Source organism: Galeopterus variegatus, unplaced genomic scaffold (assembly GCF_000696425.1).
Source record: "Galeopterus variegatus unplaced genomic scaffold, G_variegatus-3.0.2 Scaffold499, whole genome shotgun sequence".
Classification (NCBI taxonomy): domain Eukaryota; kingdom Metazoa; phylum Chordata; class Mammalia; order Dermoptera; family Cynocephalidae; genus Galeopterus; species Galeopterus variegatus.
Genome location: NW_007726610.1, coordinates 523,765 through 536,667, shown reverse-complemented (window position 1 = coordinate 536,667; position 12,903 = coordinate 523,765).

Genomic DNA, 12,903 nt, shown 5'->3' with positions numbered 1-12,903 from the left:
CCTCGCTCAGCCAGCGAGCGGGAACCGGTCTGTATGTGGGATCCGAACCCTCGGCGGGAGCGCCGCCGCGCTTCCCAAGCGGCGCACTATCCAGTGCGCCACTGGGCCGGCCCTAAACACATTTTTTAAAGAAATCGTAATTACTGTAGGGATGCTGTCCTATCCCTATAGAACTTCTAGGGCCTATTAGAGGAGAAATACTTTAGTGGAAATACTTTGTTTTATCAACCCTAGTGAAGCCCAGTGGGGAAAACAAAAACAAACAAAACCAAAAAACATAAGGTGACTGTATGCATGGGAATTGTCCTGAAATTCACGTTACCAGTAGGGGTCATTAGGACAGAACTTTCCTCTGCAGATTTGAGGAAATGATGTTACTAGGCTGCAATGAACAGTGAGAATGCTTGCTACTCATGTACCTTCATACCCCTTCTCCCTAAGATTTGGAGTGTTTTGAATCTGTACACAAACTACTTTTGGCCTTATTCAATATCTTATTGTTTATTTACAAAATGTTAATATGTTAGTACATTTAATTATTAAGCAACCTGGGCAAGGGAAATTTCATGTGGCATATGCCTGAGGATCAGTGATCAAGGGACCAGATAAGTTACCTGAGGTTATCAAAGGAAAATCTAGAGGAAAGGCCCATACAGTGGTTAGAGGAAGGGAGTCTTAGAATGAAGAGTCTTAGAATCAGGCCCCAAAAGGAGATTGAGATGATAACTAGAACACAGCTGGAAAGCCAGAAAACCTTTCAATGAATGGACAGAATGTCAGAGGTCTGCCTTCCAACAGGTAGGAGACTAAAAGGACCATTCAGAGGGTCACTGATGATAATGAATCAAGCCCAGGGTGTTTATGTTACATTCACATTGAAGGTTAAAAGGCCAAGGCTTTATCTACTAGCAACTCAAAAATGAGTGCATCAATTGAAATTTCAAGAATTTTTCCTTCCCTTTGTTGCATTGTTTAAGCCAACATTTACTGAGCACCCGCTTTGAGCCAGGCACTAAAACAGTCTCTAGGGAATACAGAAATTTATAAAACAGGGTCCCTGCCTGTCCCAAGCTTATGGTATAGTGGGGAAGACAACTAAAACAGTCCACATTGATAAAAGCATTAAGTGCTATGATGAAATCATTCAGTAGGAGCTAAGAGAGAGCAAATGAGGAACACCTGCATTTTATGTAGATGTGAGTTATTCATGTGTGAGCAAAAACAAAAATGATCTTAGAAAGAGGTGTCACTAGAGTTGAATCTTTAAAAGTAAGAGGATTGGCAGGTGGATGGGGGTGGGTGGATATGAAGGAATTTTAATTAGTAGGAAAACATGTACTAAGATATTGATGGAGGCCAGTGTTGCTTCTTGAAGCAGCCGGTTTAGCTAAAACTGGGAGTAGAAGGGAAGAGATGACAGATGACGCTATAAATGTAAACAGGAGTCAGATCATGAAGGGCCTTTGTAGGCCATAGTAAAGAGTCTGGACATTACCTTGGAAACAGCAGGAAATCACTGAAGGATATTACACAGAGAGTGACATAATCAGATTTGCATTTTAGAAAAAAAATCAAACTGGCTTTTGTAAGATAAGTACTGTAATAGAGATAAGCAGGGGGGTTAAAGGAGTACAGAGGAGGTATGCAGAGGGGTGCACCCAACTCAGTTACTGACAGGTTAAATAAGCCCATACAACTAGCAAAGGCACTTGTGGAATGCATTTATTTAATTTGAGCTCCTTTTTTCTCCAGAATTTTGAGTGCTTTTTAGTTCACAGTAGTTTGGGACATTTACCAGGATGTGATGGTTGAAAGACATAGTGATTTCAGACACATCTGTAGGTTATAGCTGCATAATGTAGTTAGAGGGCTACCAAGATGCAGGGGCAATTTTCCTACCACTTTGAGGAGGACATCAAGAAAGACATTGACTTCTAACATGGCCCTTGTGGCTTTGTCAGAGGCAGAATCCTGACTTCTCACATCATCAGGAATATCATTAGGGAAAATCAGGAATTTGATGTTTCTCTTCAGGCCTTCTCTACTCAATATGAGTGCTTGAGGTTTGGCACTTCCCATTCAAAAAATAGAAAAGGCTAAACACACACACAAAAATAATAATAAATAAATAATTAGTTTAGGGTAATACCAACCTTAGGGCCACTACTATGTCAAGAAATATTATTCAATGATTTAGCTTGAGGAAGAATAGGTAAAACTTAATTTTAGATTTTAGAGTTTCAGGGGCTGGCTGGTTAGCTAAGTTAGAGCATGGTGCTGATAACACCAAGGTCCAGGGTCCGATCCCTTGGCCAGCTGCCAAAAAAAAAAAAAAAAAAAATTATATTTTTAATTTCTCTTGAGTTACAGTCCATCAGTGCTCCCAGTTCCTTTGGAAGTGAAATCAAGTCACCAACACCTGTTTTAAATTGTGGCTGGAAATTGCCACAGTTAGGAGATCAAACAGCTGGGAACCTTGACATTGCAAATGAAGCAGAGCCACTGGAAAGAAAAAAAGTTACCCTGATATTTGCACATTTGTTTTTTCATTGCCTGATGCCAGCTGACCAAAACTGTATTCAGCAGAGTCGGGAAACTGATTTTATTGAAATTGGTAAGTAAAACATATATAAATTAGTAATTGCAATGTCATAAAATGTTTCTCATAGGTTAAGCATCTTTATTCATGAGTCTGACATTGTCTCTAATGATATTGCTGAATTGATCCTCCTAATAATATTTTGCAAGATCAGCTGTTATTATTGGCACCCTCGTGAATGTCAACACTTTACTTGCCAAGAACACATTAAGCTTACATATACAAGCCAGTATTACATAACAAGGAAGTACAATGTTGCTGAAGACAAAGTTTGTCTGAAGAGTAAAGGTGAACAACTAATCAATCCTTGGTTGTGCACTATTATTTAAGGGGGATCATTTAACTTAAATTTTGTTTGCTGTTAAGCTCACAGTTTGGTCTTTCATTATTATTTAATTGCATACGTTTTGGTAAATGGTTGCCTTTCATTTTGATGTTATATTCATGGAAGCTTTCAAGGAAATGCAGATAGGACTTAAGTTCTCCTAATTCCCAAGTCAACTTTTATTGAATCTTTATGTAGTGCCAAGAACCATATTAGCTAGATTCATGGAGAATATCTCATTGAATCCTCAAAACACAACCCTGTGACGCAAGTATATTTTACGTATAAGGAATTCAAGGTCCAGGATCATTAAATAACAAGCCCAAGGCCTCCCAGGTATTAAGTAAGGAGCTAAGATGTGAACTTAGACGGTCTGAGTCCAGGGACCTCACTTTTAAACATTATGCTATACTGTCATTTTTTTTTTTCCTCCAAAATCAAGACTGTCAGTACCCAGAAGATGGTTACTACCATTACGAACAGATACTTTGGCTTCAGAGCAAAATTTTAAATACATTGAAACTCTTAATTCCTTCCTATCCTATGCTCCAACTTCCACCTTTTGATAATTACCAAACAGACATGAAAACATGTCCACAGAAAGACTTATACGTAATGTTCATAGCTGCTTTATTCATAATAGCCCCAAATCAGAAACAATGCAGATGTCCATCAACAGGTGAATAGATTGTGGTGTAGTCATACAATAGAATACCACCTAATTAAGTGAGGTGAATTATTGATACATACAACATGGGTGAATTTTACAGACATAATGATGAGTGGAAAAAGCCAGACACAGGAGAGTACGTACTGTATGAATACATTTATATAAAGTTCAAGAATAGGCAAAACTAAACTATGGTGAAAAAAATCAGAATGGTGGTTACCTTTGGAGAGGGATTGACTAGAAAGAGTACAGAGGAACTTTCTGGGGTAAATGAAATATCATTTCACTTGATTGTGATATGAAACACACAGGTTTATGCATCTTGTAAAAGCTCATTGCATCATAAACTTAGGACCTGCCCATTTTAGTCATTATAAATTGTACTCCAATAAGAATGTAAAATGAGAAAACAAAAAACAAGAGCAAAGTTTAACCCTCAAAATAACTTTCACATAGGCTTGTCTCTTACATGGTGTAAGAGTCTACCTATGCCTAGAGTCAGTATGTTACATTCAGAAACATTGGTCTGTTTCATAACTGTGTGCTCACTGCAACTAATAAAGTCGTTCGTGATCAAGAAAGGGTAAGTAAAGACCTAGCTGTTAAGCTGAATTGAGTGGCCTTCTAGCTGTAGTTTCTTTCTGCCACCTGGGCCATGTTGTTCAAGTAATCTCAAGAGCGAAGACACATGTTCTAATTAGTCTTTATAATAGAAGCAGAAAGTGCTACTTTTCTATGTGTTGATATCTGTCAGAGCTAGTCTCCTTTCATTCTGAAAGAAATCAATCCTTCATGTGATAGAGGATTATCCTCTTTGCCACCCATAAACTGGCTTTGATCCCTCTTATCTCTCATTCTTAAAGGGTGTCATCATTTCACCATTTCTCTAGCAGCCTGCAGGGTTCCAAACAAACAAGGCACTATTTTAATTTAAGCAGAGTCATATCTATTCAACCACTCACATGTATGGCTATTTTAGTGGCTTGAACCTGCTCAGATTTTCTGAAATGAAATGTCTGAATATCAGATTCTTAATTGATAAGAAAATAAGGGAAAGTTTTGTTATCACTGCAATATACAGGTTTATGCTTTACTTTTTCCTCCTATAATGTAGTCATTCCCCAAACATGACAGGTTCAATTTTCCTTCATAATCAGAACTTAAATTCACTCAATAAGCAAGTATATATTGAGGTTCAGGTTTACTAGCCTCAATGCAGCATGAGTCAGTTCATTTTAATTCAATCCAATAAACATTTAATGAACTCCTACTGCACGTCAGGCACTGTGCTTGATAAAGAGATCAAAAAGATAAATACAACCTCTGCCCTCAAGGAGAATACAGTCCATAAGTATGTAATAAGTAATTAAAGGTATGATGAGTAATATAAATGATGACATGCAGGCTACCATGGGTACAAACAGCATGGGGAAAATAATCAATAGGATCAGGAAATGCTTCCATGAGGAGGCAATATTTAAGCTGAAACTTGTAAAATAATTGGAAATTAGCCATGGACAGACTGAAAATGGTTACTATTTTTAACATTAAGCAGCCAATTCTTCTTTGTTCTAGCATACATGCTTATCATGCAGTCATGCCAAAGCCCACTGGCTTGTTTCTTAAGTAAATAAAAAAGACCTGGATATAAAGAGAATATTATGCTTTCAATGAATTTATTTTCAGTCATTAACAGATATTTGAGTGCCTGCTACATGCCAGACACTGTTCTAGGCCCTAGGAATGGAGTAGCTAATAAAGCGAACAAGGTCTTTGAGGTCAAAGAGCTTATATCTAGTGGGAGGAGAGAGACAAGAAAATGATAAATAAGAAAATAGCAGGTATTGATAAATATTGAAAATGAAATAGAGAAAGACTCGAGACTTTCCTTTTAATTAGATAGGAGGTGACATTTAAGTTGAAACATGAATTATAAGAAGGAACCAGACAAGTGAACATCTTAGAAATATGTAGCATCAAAGGGTAAAAGATCTAAGACACCAAAAACTTGGCCAGCTAGAGGGACAGATAGGCCACTACGGCTGGATCATAGTGGGCACGAGGAGACAGTGGATAGAAATGAGGTATAGACAGGAGTCAATTCATATGTGTTTTTGCAAACTTAGGAAAAGATTTGGATTTTATGCTGTGTGAAGGAAATCTCCTAGAACTTCACTATCCAATATGATAGCCACTACCTGCATGTGGCTATTAAGCATTTAATATGTGACTAGTCCAAAATGAGATGTATGAAGACTTAGTATGAAAACAAAATGTAAAATATCTCACTAATATGAACTACGTACTGAAATGATAGTATTTTGGATATATTGGGTTAAATATATTTTTATTAATTTTACCTGTTTATATTCTTGAAAATGTGGCTATTAGAATGTTTAAAGTTCCGCATGTGGCTCATATTTGTGTCTCACGTTATATTTCTGTTGGACAGTACTGCCGTAGAAAGTTTCAAGCAAAGGAGCAATATAATATTATTTCTGGTTTTTTGAAGATCACTGTGGCTATTGTATGGCCAAATAATTGGAAGAAGGCAATACTGGAAGCTGGGGAGTTAATTAAGGCATTCTTGTAATAATTAGAAAAGAGATAATCATGGGTTGGACTGAGGTGACAGCAATGTAGGAAAGGGTATGATTTATGACATTTTGGGTAGGTACAGTTGATCTTATTTTCTTATAGTTTGTGTATAAGAGAAGGAGGAAAAAAGAAAAAGTTTCCAAAAAAACAAAGCCTTGGGTTTTTAGCTGAAACAATTTTGTATGTGGTGGTATCATTAAGTGAGATGAAAAAAAGATAAGGGACAATCTCTGGTTTGGGGTAGAAATCAAGAGTTCTGTTTTGAGATACTTGCTAGATATCCAAGTTGATAAATCAAGTAGGTAATTGAACATAAGACTGAATTGTGGGGAAGGGTCAGGGCTGAAATTATAGATTTAGGATTCATAAGCATATAGATGTAAACACCATCTGTGGGGATAGACCATCACCCAGTGACAGTTTATAGAGAAAAGAAGAGATTGATTGGTAATACAGAAGGCAAGTACAGAAAGTGTTACTATAATACTATAACAAGGGACTTGTCAACTGAGTTATACTATCTGCTGTTGAGAAATCAAGTGAAGACAGAAAAGTGATTATTCTATTTGGAAACATAAAGGTTAAAGGTGGCCTTGGTTAAGTGGTGGTGGCAGAAGCCTCTTTAGAGTGGGATGAGAGGAGAATATAGGTGGGGATGTGAAGACAAAGAATCTGACAACTCTTTCAAGATTTGCCCTGAGGTAAAGCAGAGAAATAGGGCAGTAGCTGGAGAAGGATATGGTAAGAAGAGGAAATTTTCTTTCTTTTTTAAAAAATTATTATTAAAATAGGAGATACTAGGGTAGCTTAAATGCTGATGGGAATCATCCCGTAGAGAGGAGGGATTGCTTGTATGAGAGAAAAAGGACAATTGCAGGGGTGACATTTTGAGAACTCTAGATGGAGCTCTTTCATTGGAACAGGGAAACATTCATTGTAGCTGGAGAAGGCAGAGTGTGGGAAGAGATGATGTGTACATGGAGTGAGAGAGTGTGGGATAAGGGCAGGGAAATGAGCTATTGCAACTGATTCGAAGAGAGCAGAGAAGGTGTGAAGTATTTTTTCAAAGTGCAAAAGTAAACATACTATGGAAGTGTAGGAACATCTCTGGGCAATATTATGTGTCATTTGAAATTTGTGGCCATCTATTTGAACTGAGGCCAATCTGCACAGTTGTACGGTTTTCTCCAACAACTTTCTGGAACTTAATGGAGGAACTAAAAGAAGCTGTTACTAATAAATTCTACAGCTAAGGTTGTGGAAAGTTACTTGTTGCTTACTTTATTTACGTTGCCTGATATTCATTTAGTCTGGCCTACTTTTCCAGTATGCGAGACCATTAAAACAGAAACCAATATGTTTCCTTGCAGGTACCCCCCTTTTTACACAGTGGTACACATACAGTGACTGTATGAAAATCAGACCTCCAAGTGGAGATTAAAATTTCCCCAACCTTGCTTTAATTCTAGCATACGTTCTGGCCTACAAGGGTGATAATGGCAAATGACATTTTTTCCTACATAGAAGGCAAACATTTAATTTCATGCCTGATGTTTCCAATTTCCTACTTAGTCTTTTGCCATTTAATCGTCCACTTCAAGATTATTACTCCTCCCACTCATACCACTTCTTTTTTCTTTCCACACTGTACTTTGGTCACATTCCTCTGTTGTCTCATTGTTTTAAGTATATCTGTTACTCTATGGCTGTTTCCATCCTTCCTCAGCTCCTTCTTCATCTTTCATTTCCTTCTGAAAGACTATTACTTGCTGATTTACTCTCTACCACATCATATATGGGTATGTTTTTATTGTGCTTTCACATTAATATGAAATATGTTCTCTCAGCAAGGTACTTATTAATATTCCATAAAAGTTCCTAACTGCAGATTATCTTGAAGTAGCCTAAGCTCCAGAAGGACACCTATCACTACTATGGAATTGCAATTAGAAGTCTACTTTCTATTTATAGCTCTATATTTTTAAAAATCACTTGGTGTTAGTCATTCATCTGAAAATAGAGAAATATTGTTGGTGTCTTGGGATAGCAGAGAGGCACAAGCTGGAGATCTTTCATGGGTGGCACTAGAAGTTTGGAGCCTGTTTTCTCTCTGCTAAAATGATATGGACCTCACCTAAGATAATTCTGGGAGTCAGAAGTACCGATCATGCCATCATCGGTCTCTAGCCTCACTGTTGGTATCAATGTTCAAAAATGGTAAATGATGCCTTCATTGACCTTGGCTTTTTTCTAAAGAAACACTCTCATGTAATCAATGGCTGTATTGACTGAAGTACAAAATAAAATTAACTTTGAATTTAGAAAGCTTTTAAAATGCTTTCAAAAAGGGCTAGTTTCTGGTATGTTTAAGTACTCTAAATATTAAAGGTTACATTAAAATAGTGCCTGGTTCAAACAACAGTTACACTAGCCTGAATGTTTTAGACAGAGTCGGTAGAACTGCAGGTTGATTATAATTAAATTACAGTTATTAACCATAAGAATCTATCAGTGTTGAATTTCAATTATAATGAGAAGCCTGGTGTGCTGCCTCCCTTTCTTTAGCCTCCATGGATGGGGCATTTTAATCTCCAGCATTGCTCCAGCACCTGAGGACCAATCTGGCCTGTAATCGGAAGAAATAGAAAGACCCGTTGGAGCCTTCAACCTAGCAGAAAGTCAGCCTTCTTCTATTCTGCCTCTTGCTTGTTCTTGTGACCAAATCCCTGCCTTGTACCCACATTTAAGTAACTGGGTTCCCATTTTTCGCTCTCCAACCCTTGCTCTCTTTACCTTTTACCTGACCCTCTCTGGCACTGCCAGTAACCCTGTTGCCACAGGGTTACCCTAACAATTGGCCCCACTGACCCACTGAGATGTCCTATGTTACCCAACATTGGATATTCTTGATGTCAACTGCCTATCTGATTAGACTTCCTAGCATTGCTTTCTGCTGCGACCTGCACAGAATACCTGTACTACTGGGATGAGCACATCTAGTCTACAGGATTCTGAACATTGCCTCTCTGGTCTGTTCTACAGATAGTCATTCTCTTTAGACCCTTTGCCATAGTTAATTAATGTAATCAATTGCAAAAAACTGAATTCTGCCACTTCATTCACTATACAATAAACAGATCAAGATGAGAAAGCTGGCCTTCAGGAGGATCAACCTGTTTCATCATTACGGTATAACTGCCTTGTCTCTATTTGAAGCTTTTTAGACAAACCATTATCACCAGAAGAGAGAATATGAAATAGTTAAAGCCCAAATCAGACAAACTCAAGCATAGTTAAATGAATGATTCCTAAGAGAGATAACCAAAACAAAGGTGTTTTGAGAGTGTTGATATTAGAATAAACTTCATAGGTAAATTGAGCATCTTTTAAAGTGAAGTTTGGCGACTATACTGGTAGTTCTAACCATGGGATCATAACAGATGGATATACTAAGCGATGTGACAAGGACATGGTAAAGGGCTTTCTTATTACACAGTAGGTAAACTCAGGGGAGAGAGAGCAGAAGCAATTCATAGGCTCAGGTTTGCACATCAAAAGAGTGAAAGATGATGTGAAAAGTGAGGGTGCTCCTGAAGGGTAAAGAAATCAGAGTCTAGTTAGGTTGGTAATTGGGACCAAAGTGAAAGCAAAGGGGGTAAAAATAAAAGTGATGAGTTTCTGCAGAACGAATTTGGGAAGATTGCAGCAAGAGCTGTGTGAAATTGAATGAGTGCAAGCAGGAAACGGCACAGAATAGAAATGCAAAGCATTCAAGACCCTTCAATAGGGTCCTAAGGGTTCTGCCTGTCATCCACCAATAAAAATAATAGGAGCTAAAGAGGCCTTCTATGTCTGAACTGCTATATGTAAAAAGCATAGAAGGACAAAGGGAGGTCTATTTGAGGAATAAAACATCAAGTTTACAGGAAGACAGGAAAATATCATAGAACGAGTTTGAGTGTAAAATAAAGATAAGCCTGACAAAGGAAGAGAATGAAAAGAAGAGCTCACATCCATAAGATGCCTGGAAAGCACATCCATTTCACAATTTTAGTTTTCCGAATGAGAAGCAGACACGAACTCCACTTAAATTGTGCCTTTTGTGAACTTTAAGTTGTCCTTTACATATTTCAAAATGTCTCCTTGATTTGAGGAATGAAGTCTTGGAGTCCTTTTTGAAGTCACAAGGAACTGAATGTTTTAAATCTTGTAAACGATGGTTCGTGAACTCTCTGGGAAAAAAAACTCTTAAACTTTATTTTCATAATGGCGGCATTTGCATTCTTTACGTATAATGCAGTTTTTCCTAAAATGAAGAATGTCATTAGCCATTACCCCAAACCTGTAATACACCCACAAAGACTAAAGCCATTATTTATTAATCATAGGAAATTAGGATAGTCCCAGGAAAAGGACAATTTTTTTGAAGGGATTCTATGAATTAAGGCCTTTTTATTTTTATTTGTTTATTCGTTACTATTGATTATACATATTCATGGGGCAAGAGCTGACCGTCAGCACCTGTGACCAAGACGTGGTCAGCAAATCAGTGCTATCAGCACGCCCACCACCTCAAATTGCAGTTATTCCCTTTGTTCCCCAGCCAACCCCTCCCCAATGTCCTTCTCCCTCCCCACCTAGCCCCAGTAACTGTAGATCTGTTCTCTCCCTCTGCAAGTTCAAAACACCACTGTGGTCTGTCTTTCCTTCTTTCTTTCTTAGCTCCCACTTATGATTGAGGACATGCAGTATTTTTCCCTCTGTGCCAGGCTTGTTTCACTTAACGTAATTTTCTCCCAACTCATCCGTGTTGCTGCAAATGACAGAATTTCTTTCTTTTTTAAGGCTGAGTAGTATTCCATTGTGTATCTATACCACATTTTCCTCATCCAGTCATCTGTTGAGGGACATTTAGGTTGGTTCCAACTCTTGGCTATTGTAAATAGAGCTGCAATGAACATGGGAGTGCAGGTATCCCTTCGACATGATGATTTCCATTCCTTTGGGTATATACCCAGAAGAGGGATTGCTTGATCATATGGCCGTTCTATCTGTAGTTGTTTGAGAAGCCTCCACATAGTTTTCCATAATTGTTGTACTAACTTACAGTCCTACCAATAGTGTAGGAGCATTCCCTTCTCTCCACATCCTCACCAGCATTTTTTATTGTTTTTTTGACAATGGCCAGTCTGACTGGAGTGAGATGATATCTAAATGGGGTTTTGATTTGCATTTGCCTGATGACTAGTGATGCTGAGCATTTTTTCATGTACCTGTTGGCCATTTGCATGTCTTCCTTCAGAAAATGTCTCTTCAGCTCCTTTGCCCATCTTTCAACTGGCTTAATTTTTTACTGTGTAGTTTTTTGAGTTCCTTGTAGAGAGTATTCTTAAAAAATGGGTTAAAGAAAAATATTTTATGATTCTGTACAAAACTCACAATTTCAGGTGATCTAGTTCTGTAAGCACTATCATAATATTACGCCACTCATAGTGTTTTATTGAGATCCTGTGTGAGAATTTTAAAGTTTTACATGTCCCAGAAAATTGTTTACATTGGTAAAGAAACGGGTTGACTGTTTAAGATGATGTTATTACCCTGGATGGGGGTGTGTGATCAATGGGATTTCTAAATGTTTCTTTCTTTCACCATTGTGGTGATATTGTATATGATAGATTTGTTTGACATCAGTGTTGAATAGGAAAATCACCCAGGACATGCTTAAATTATATTCCTACCCATTCAGACTCTCCTAAATATACAATGCACAGCTGTTTTTAAATCACCATTCGGCATGTTATTTAATTTTTATTACTCTATATTACTATAAGTATCCAGTGAAAATGAGAGTGAAATCTGATATGGGCTCTAAAATCAATGAGCCATCAAAGAGTTGGCAATAATTTTGATAGAAGTTTGGAGTGCTTAATTATCATCCAAAATATAGATGCTGAATTTCATTCTTGCTCCAAATGTTTTCTCTGCCTGACTCGTTTCACTCAGTATTATTCTTTCAAGGTCCATCCATGTTGTTGCAAATGGCAGTATTTCATTTGTTTTTATAGCTGAGTAGTATTCCATTGTGTAGATATACCACATTTTCTGTATCCACTCATCCGATGATGGACATTTGGGTTGATTCCAGCTCTTGGCTATTGTGAAGAGTGCTGCAATGAACATTGGGAAACAAGTATATCTTCGACTTGATGATTTCCATTCCTTTGGATATATTCCCAGGAGTGGGATAGCTGGGTCGTATGGTAGATCTATCTTCAGCTGTTTGAGGAACCTCCAAACCATTTTCCATAGGGGTTGCACCATTGTGCATTCCCACCAACAATGTAAGAGAGTTCCTTTTTCTCCGCAGCCACGCCAGCATTTATCTTTCGGTGTCTTTTGGATTTTTGCCATCCTAACTGGGGTGAGATGGTATCTCAGTGTGGTTTTGATTTGCATTTCCTGGATGCTGAGTGATGTTGAGCATTTTTTCATATGACTGTTGGCCATTTGCATATCTTCTTTAGAGAAATGCTTACTTAGTTCTTTTGCCCATTTTTTGATTGGGTTGCTTGTTTTTTTCTTGTAAAGTTGTTTGAGTTCTTTATATATTCTGGATATTAGTCCTTTGTCGGATGTGTATTTTGCAAATATTTTCTCCCACTCTGTTGGTTGTCTTTTAGCTCTGTTAATTGTTTCTTTTGCTGTGCAGAA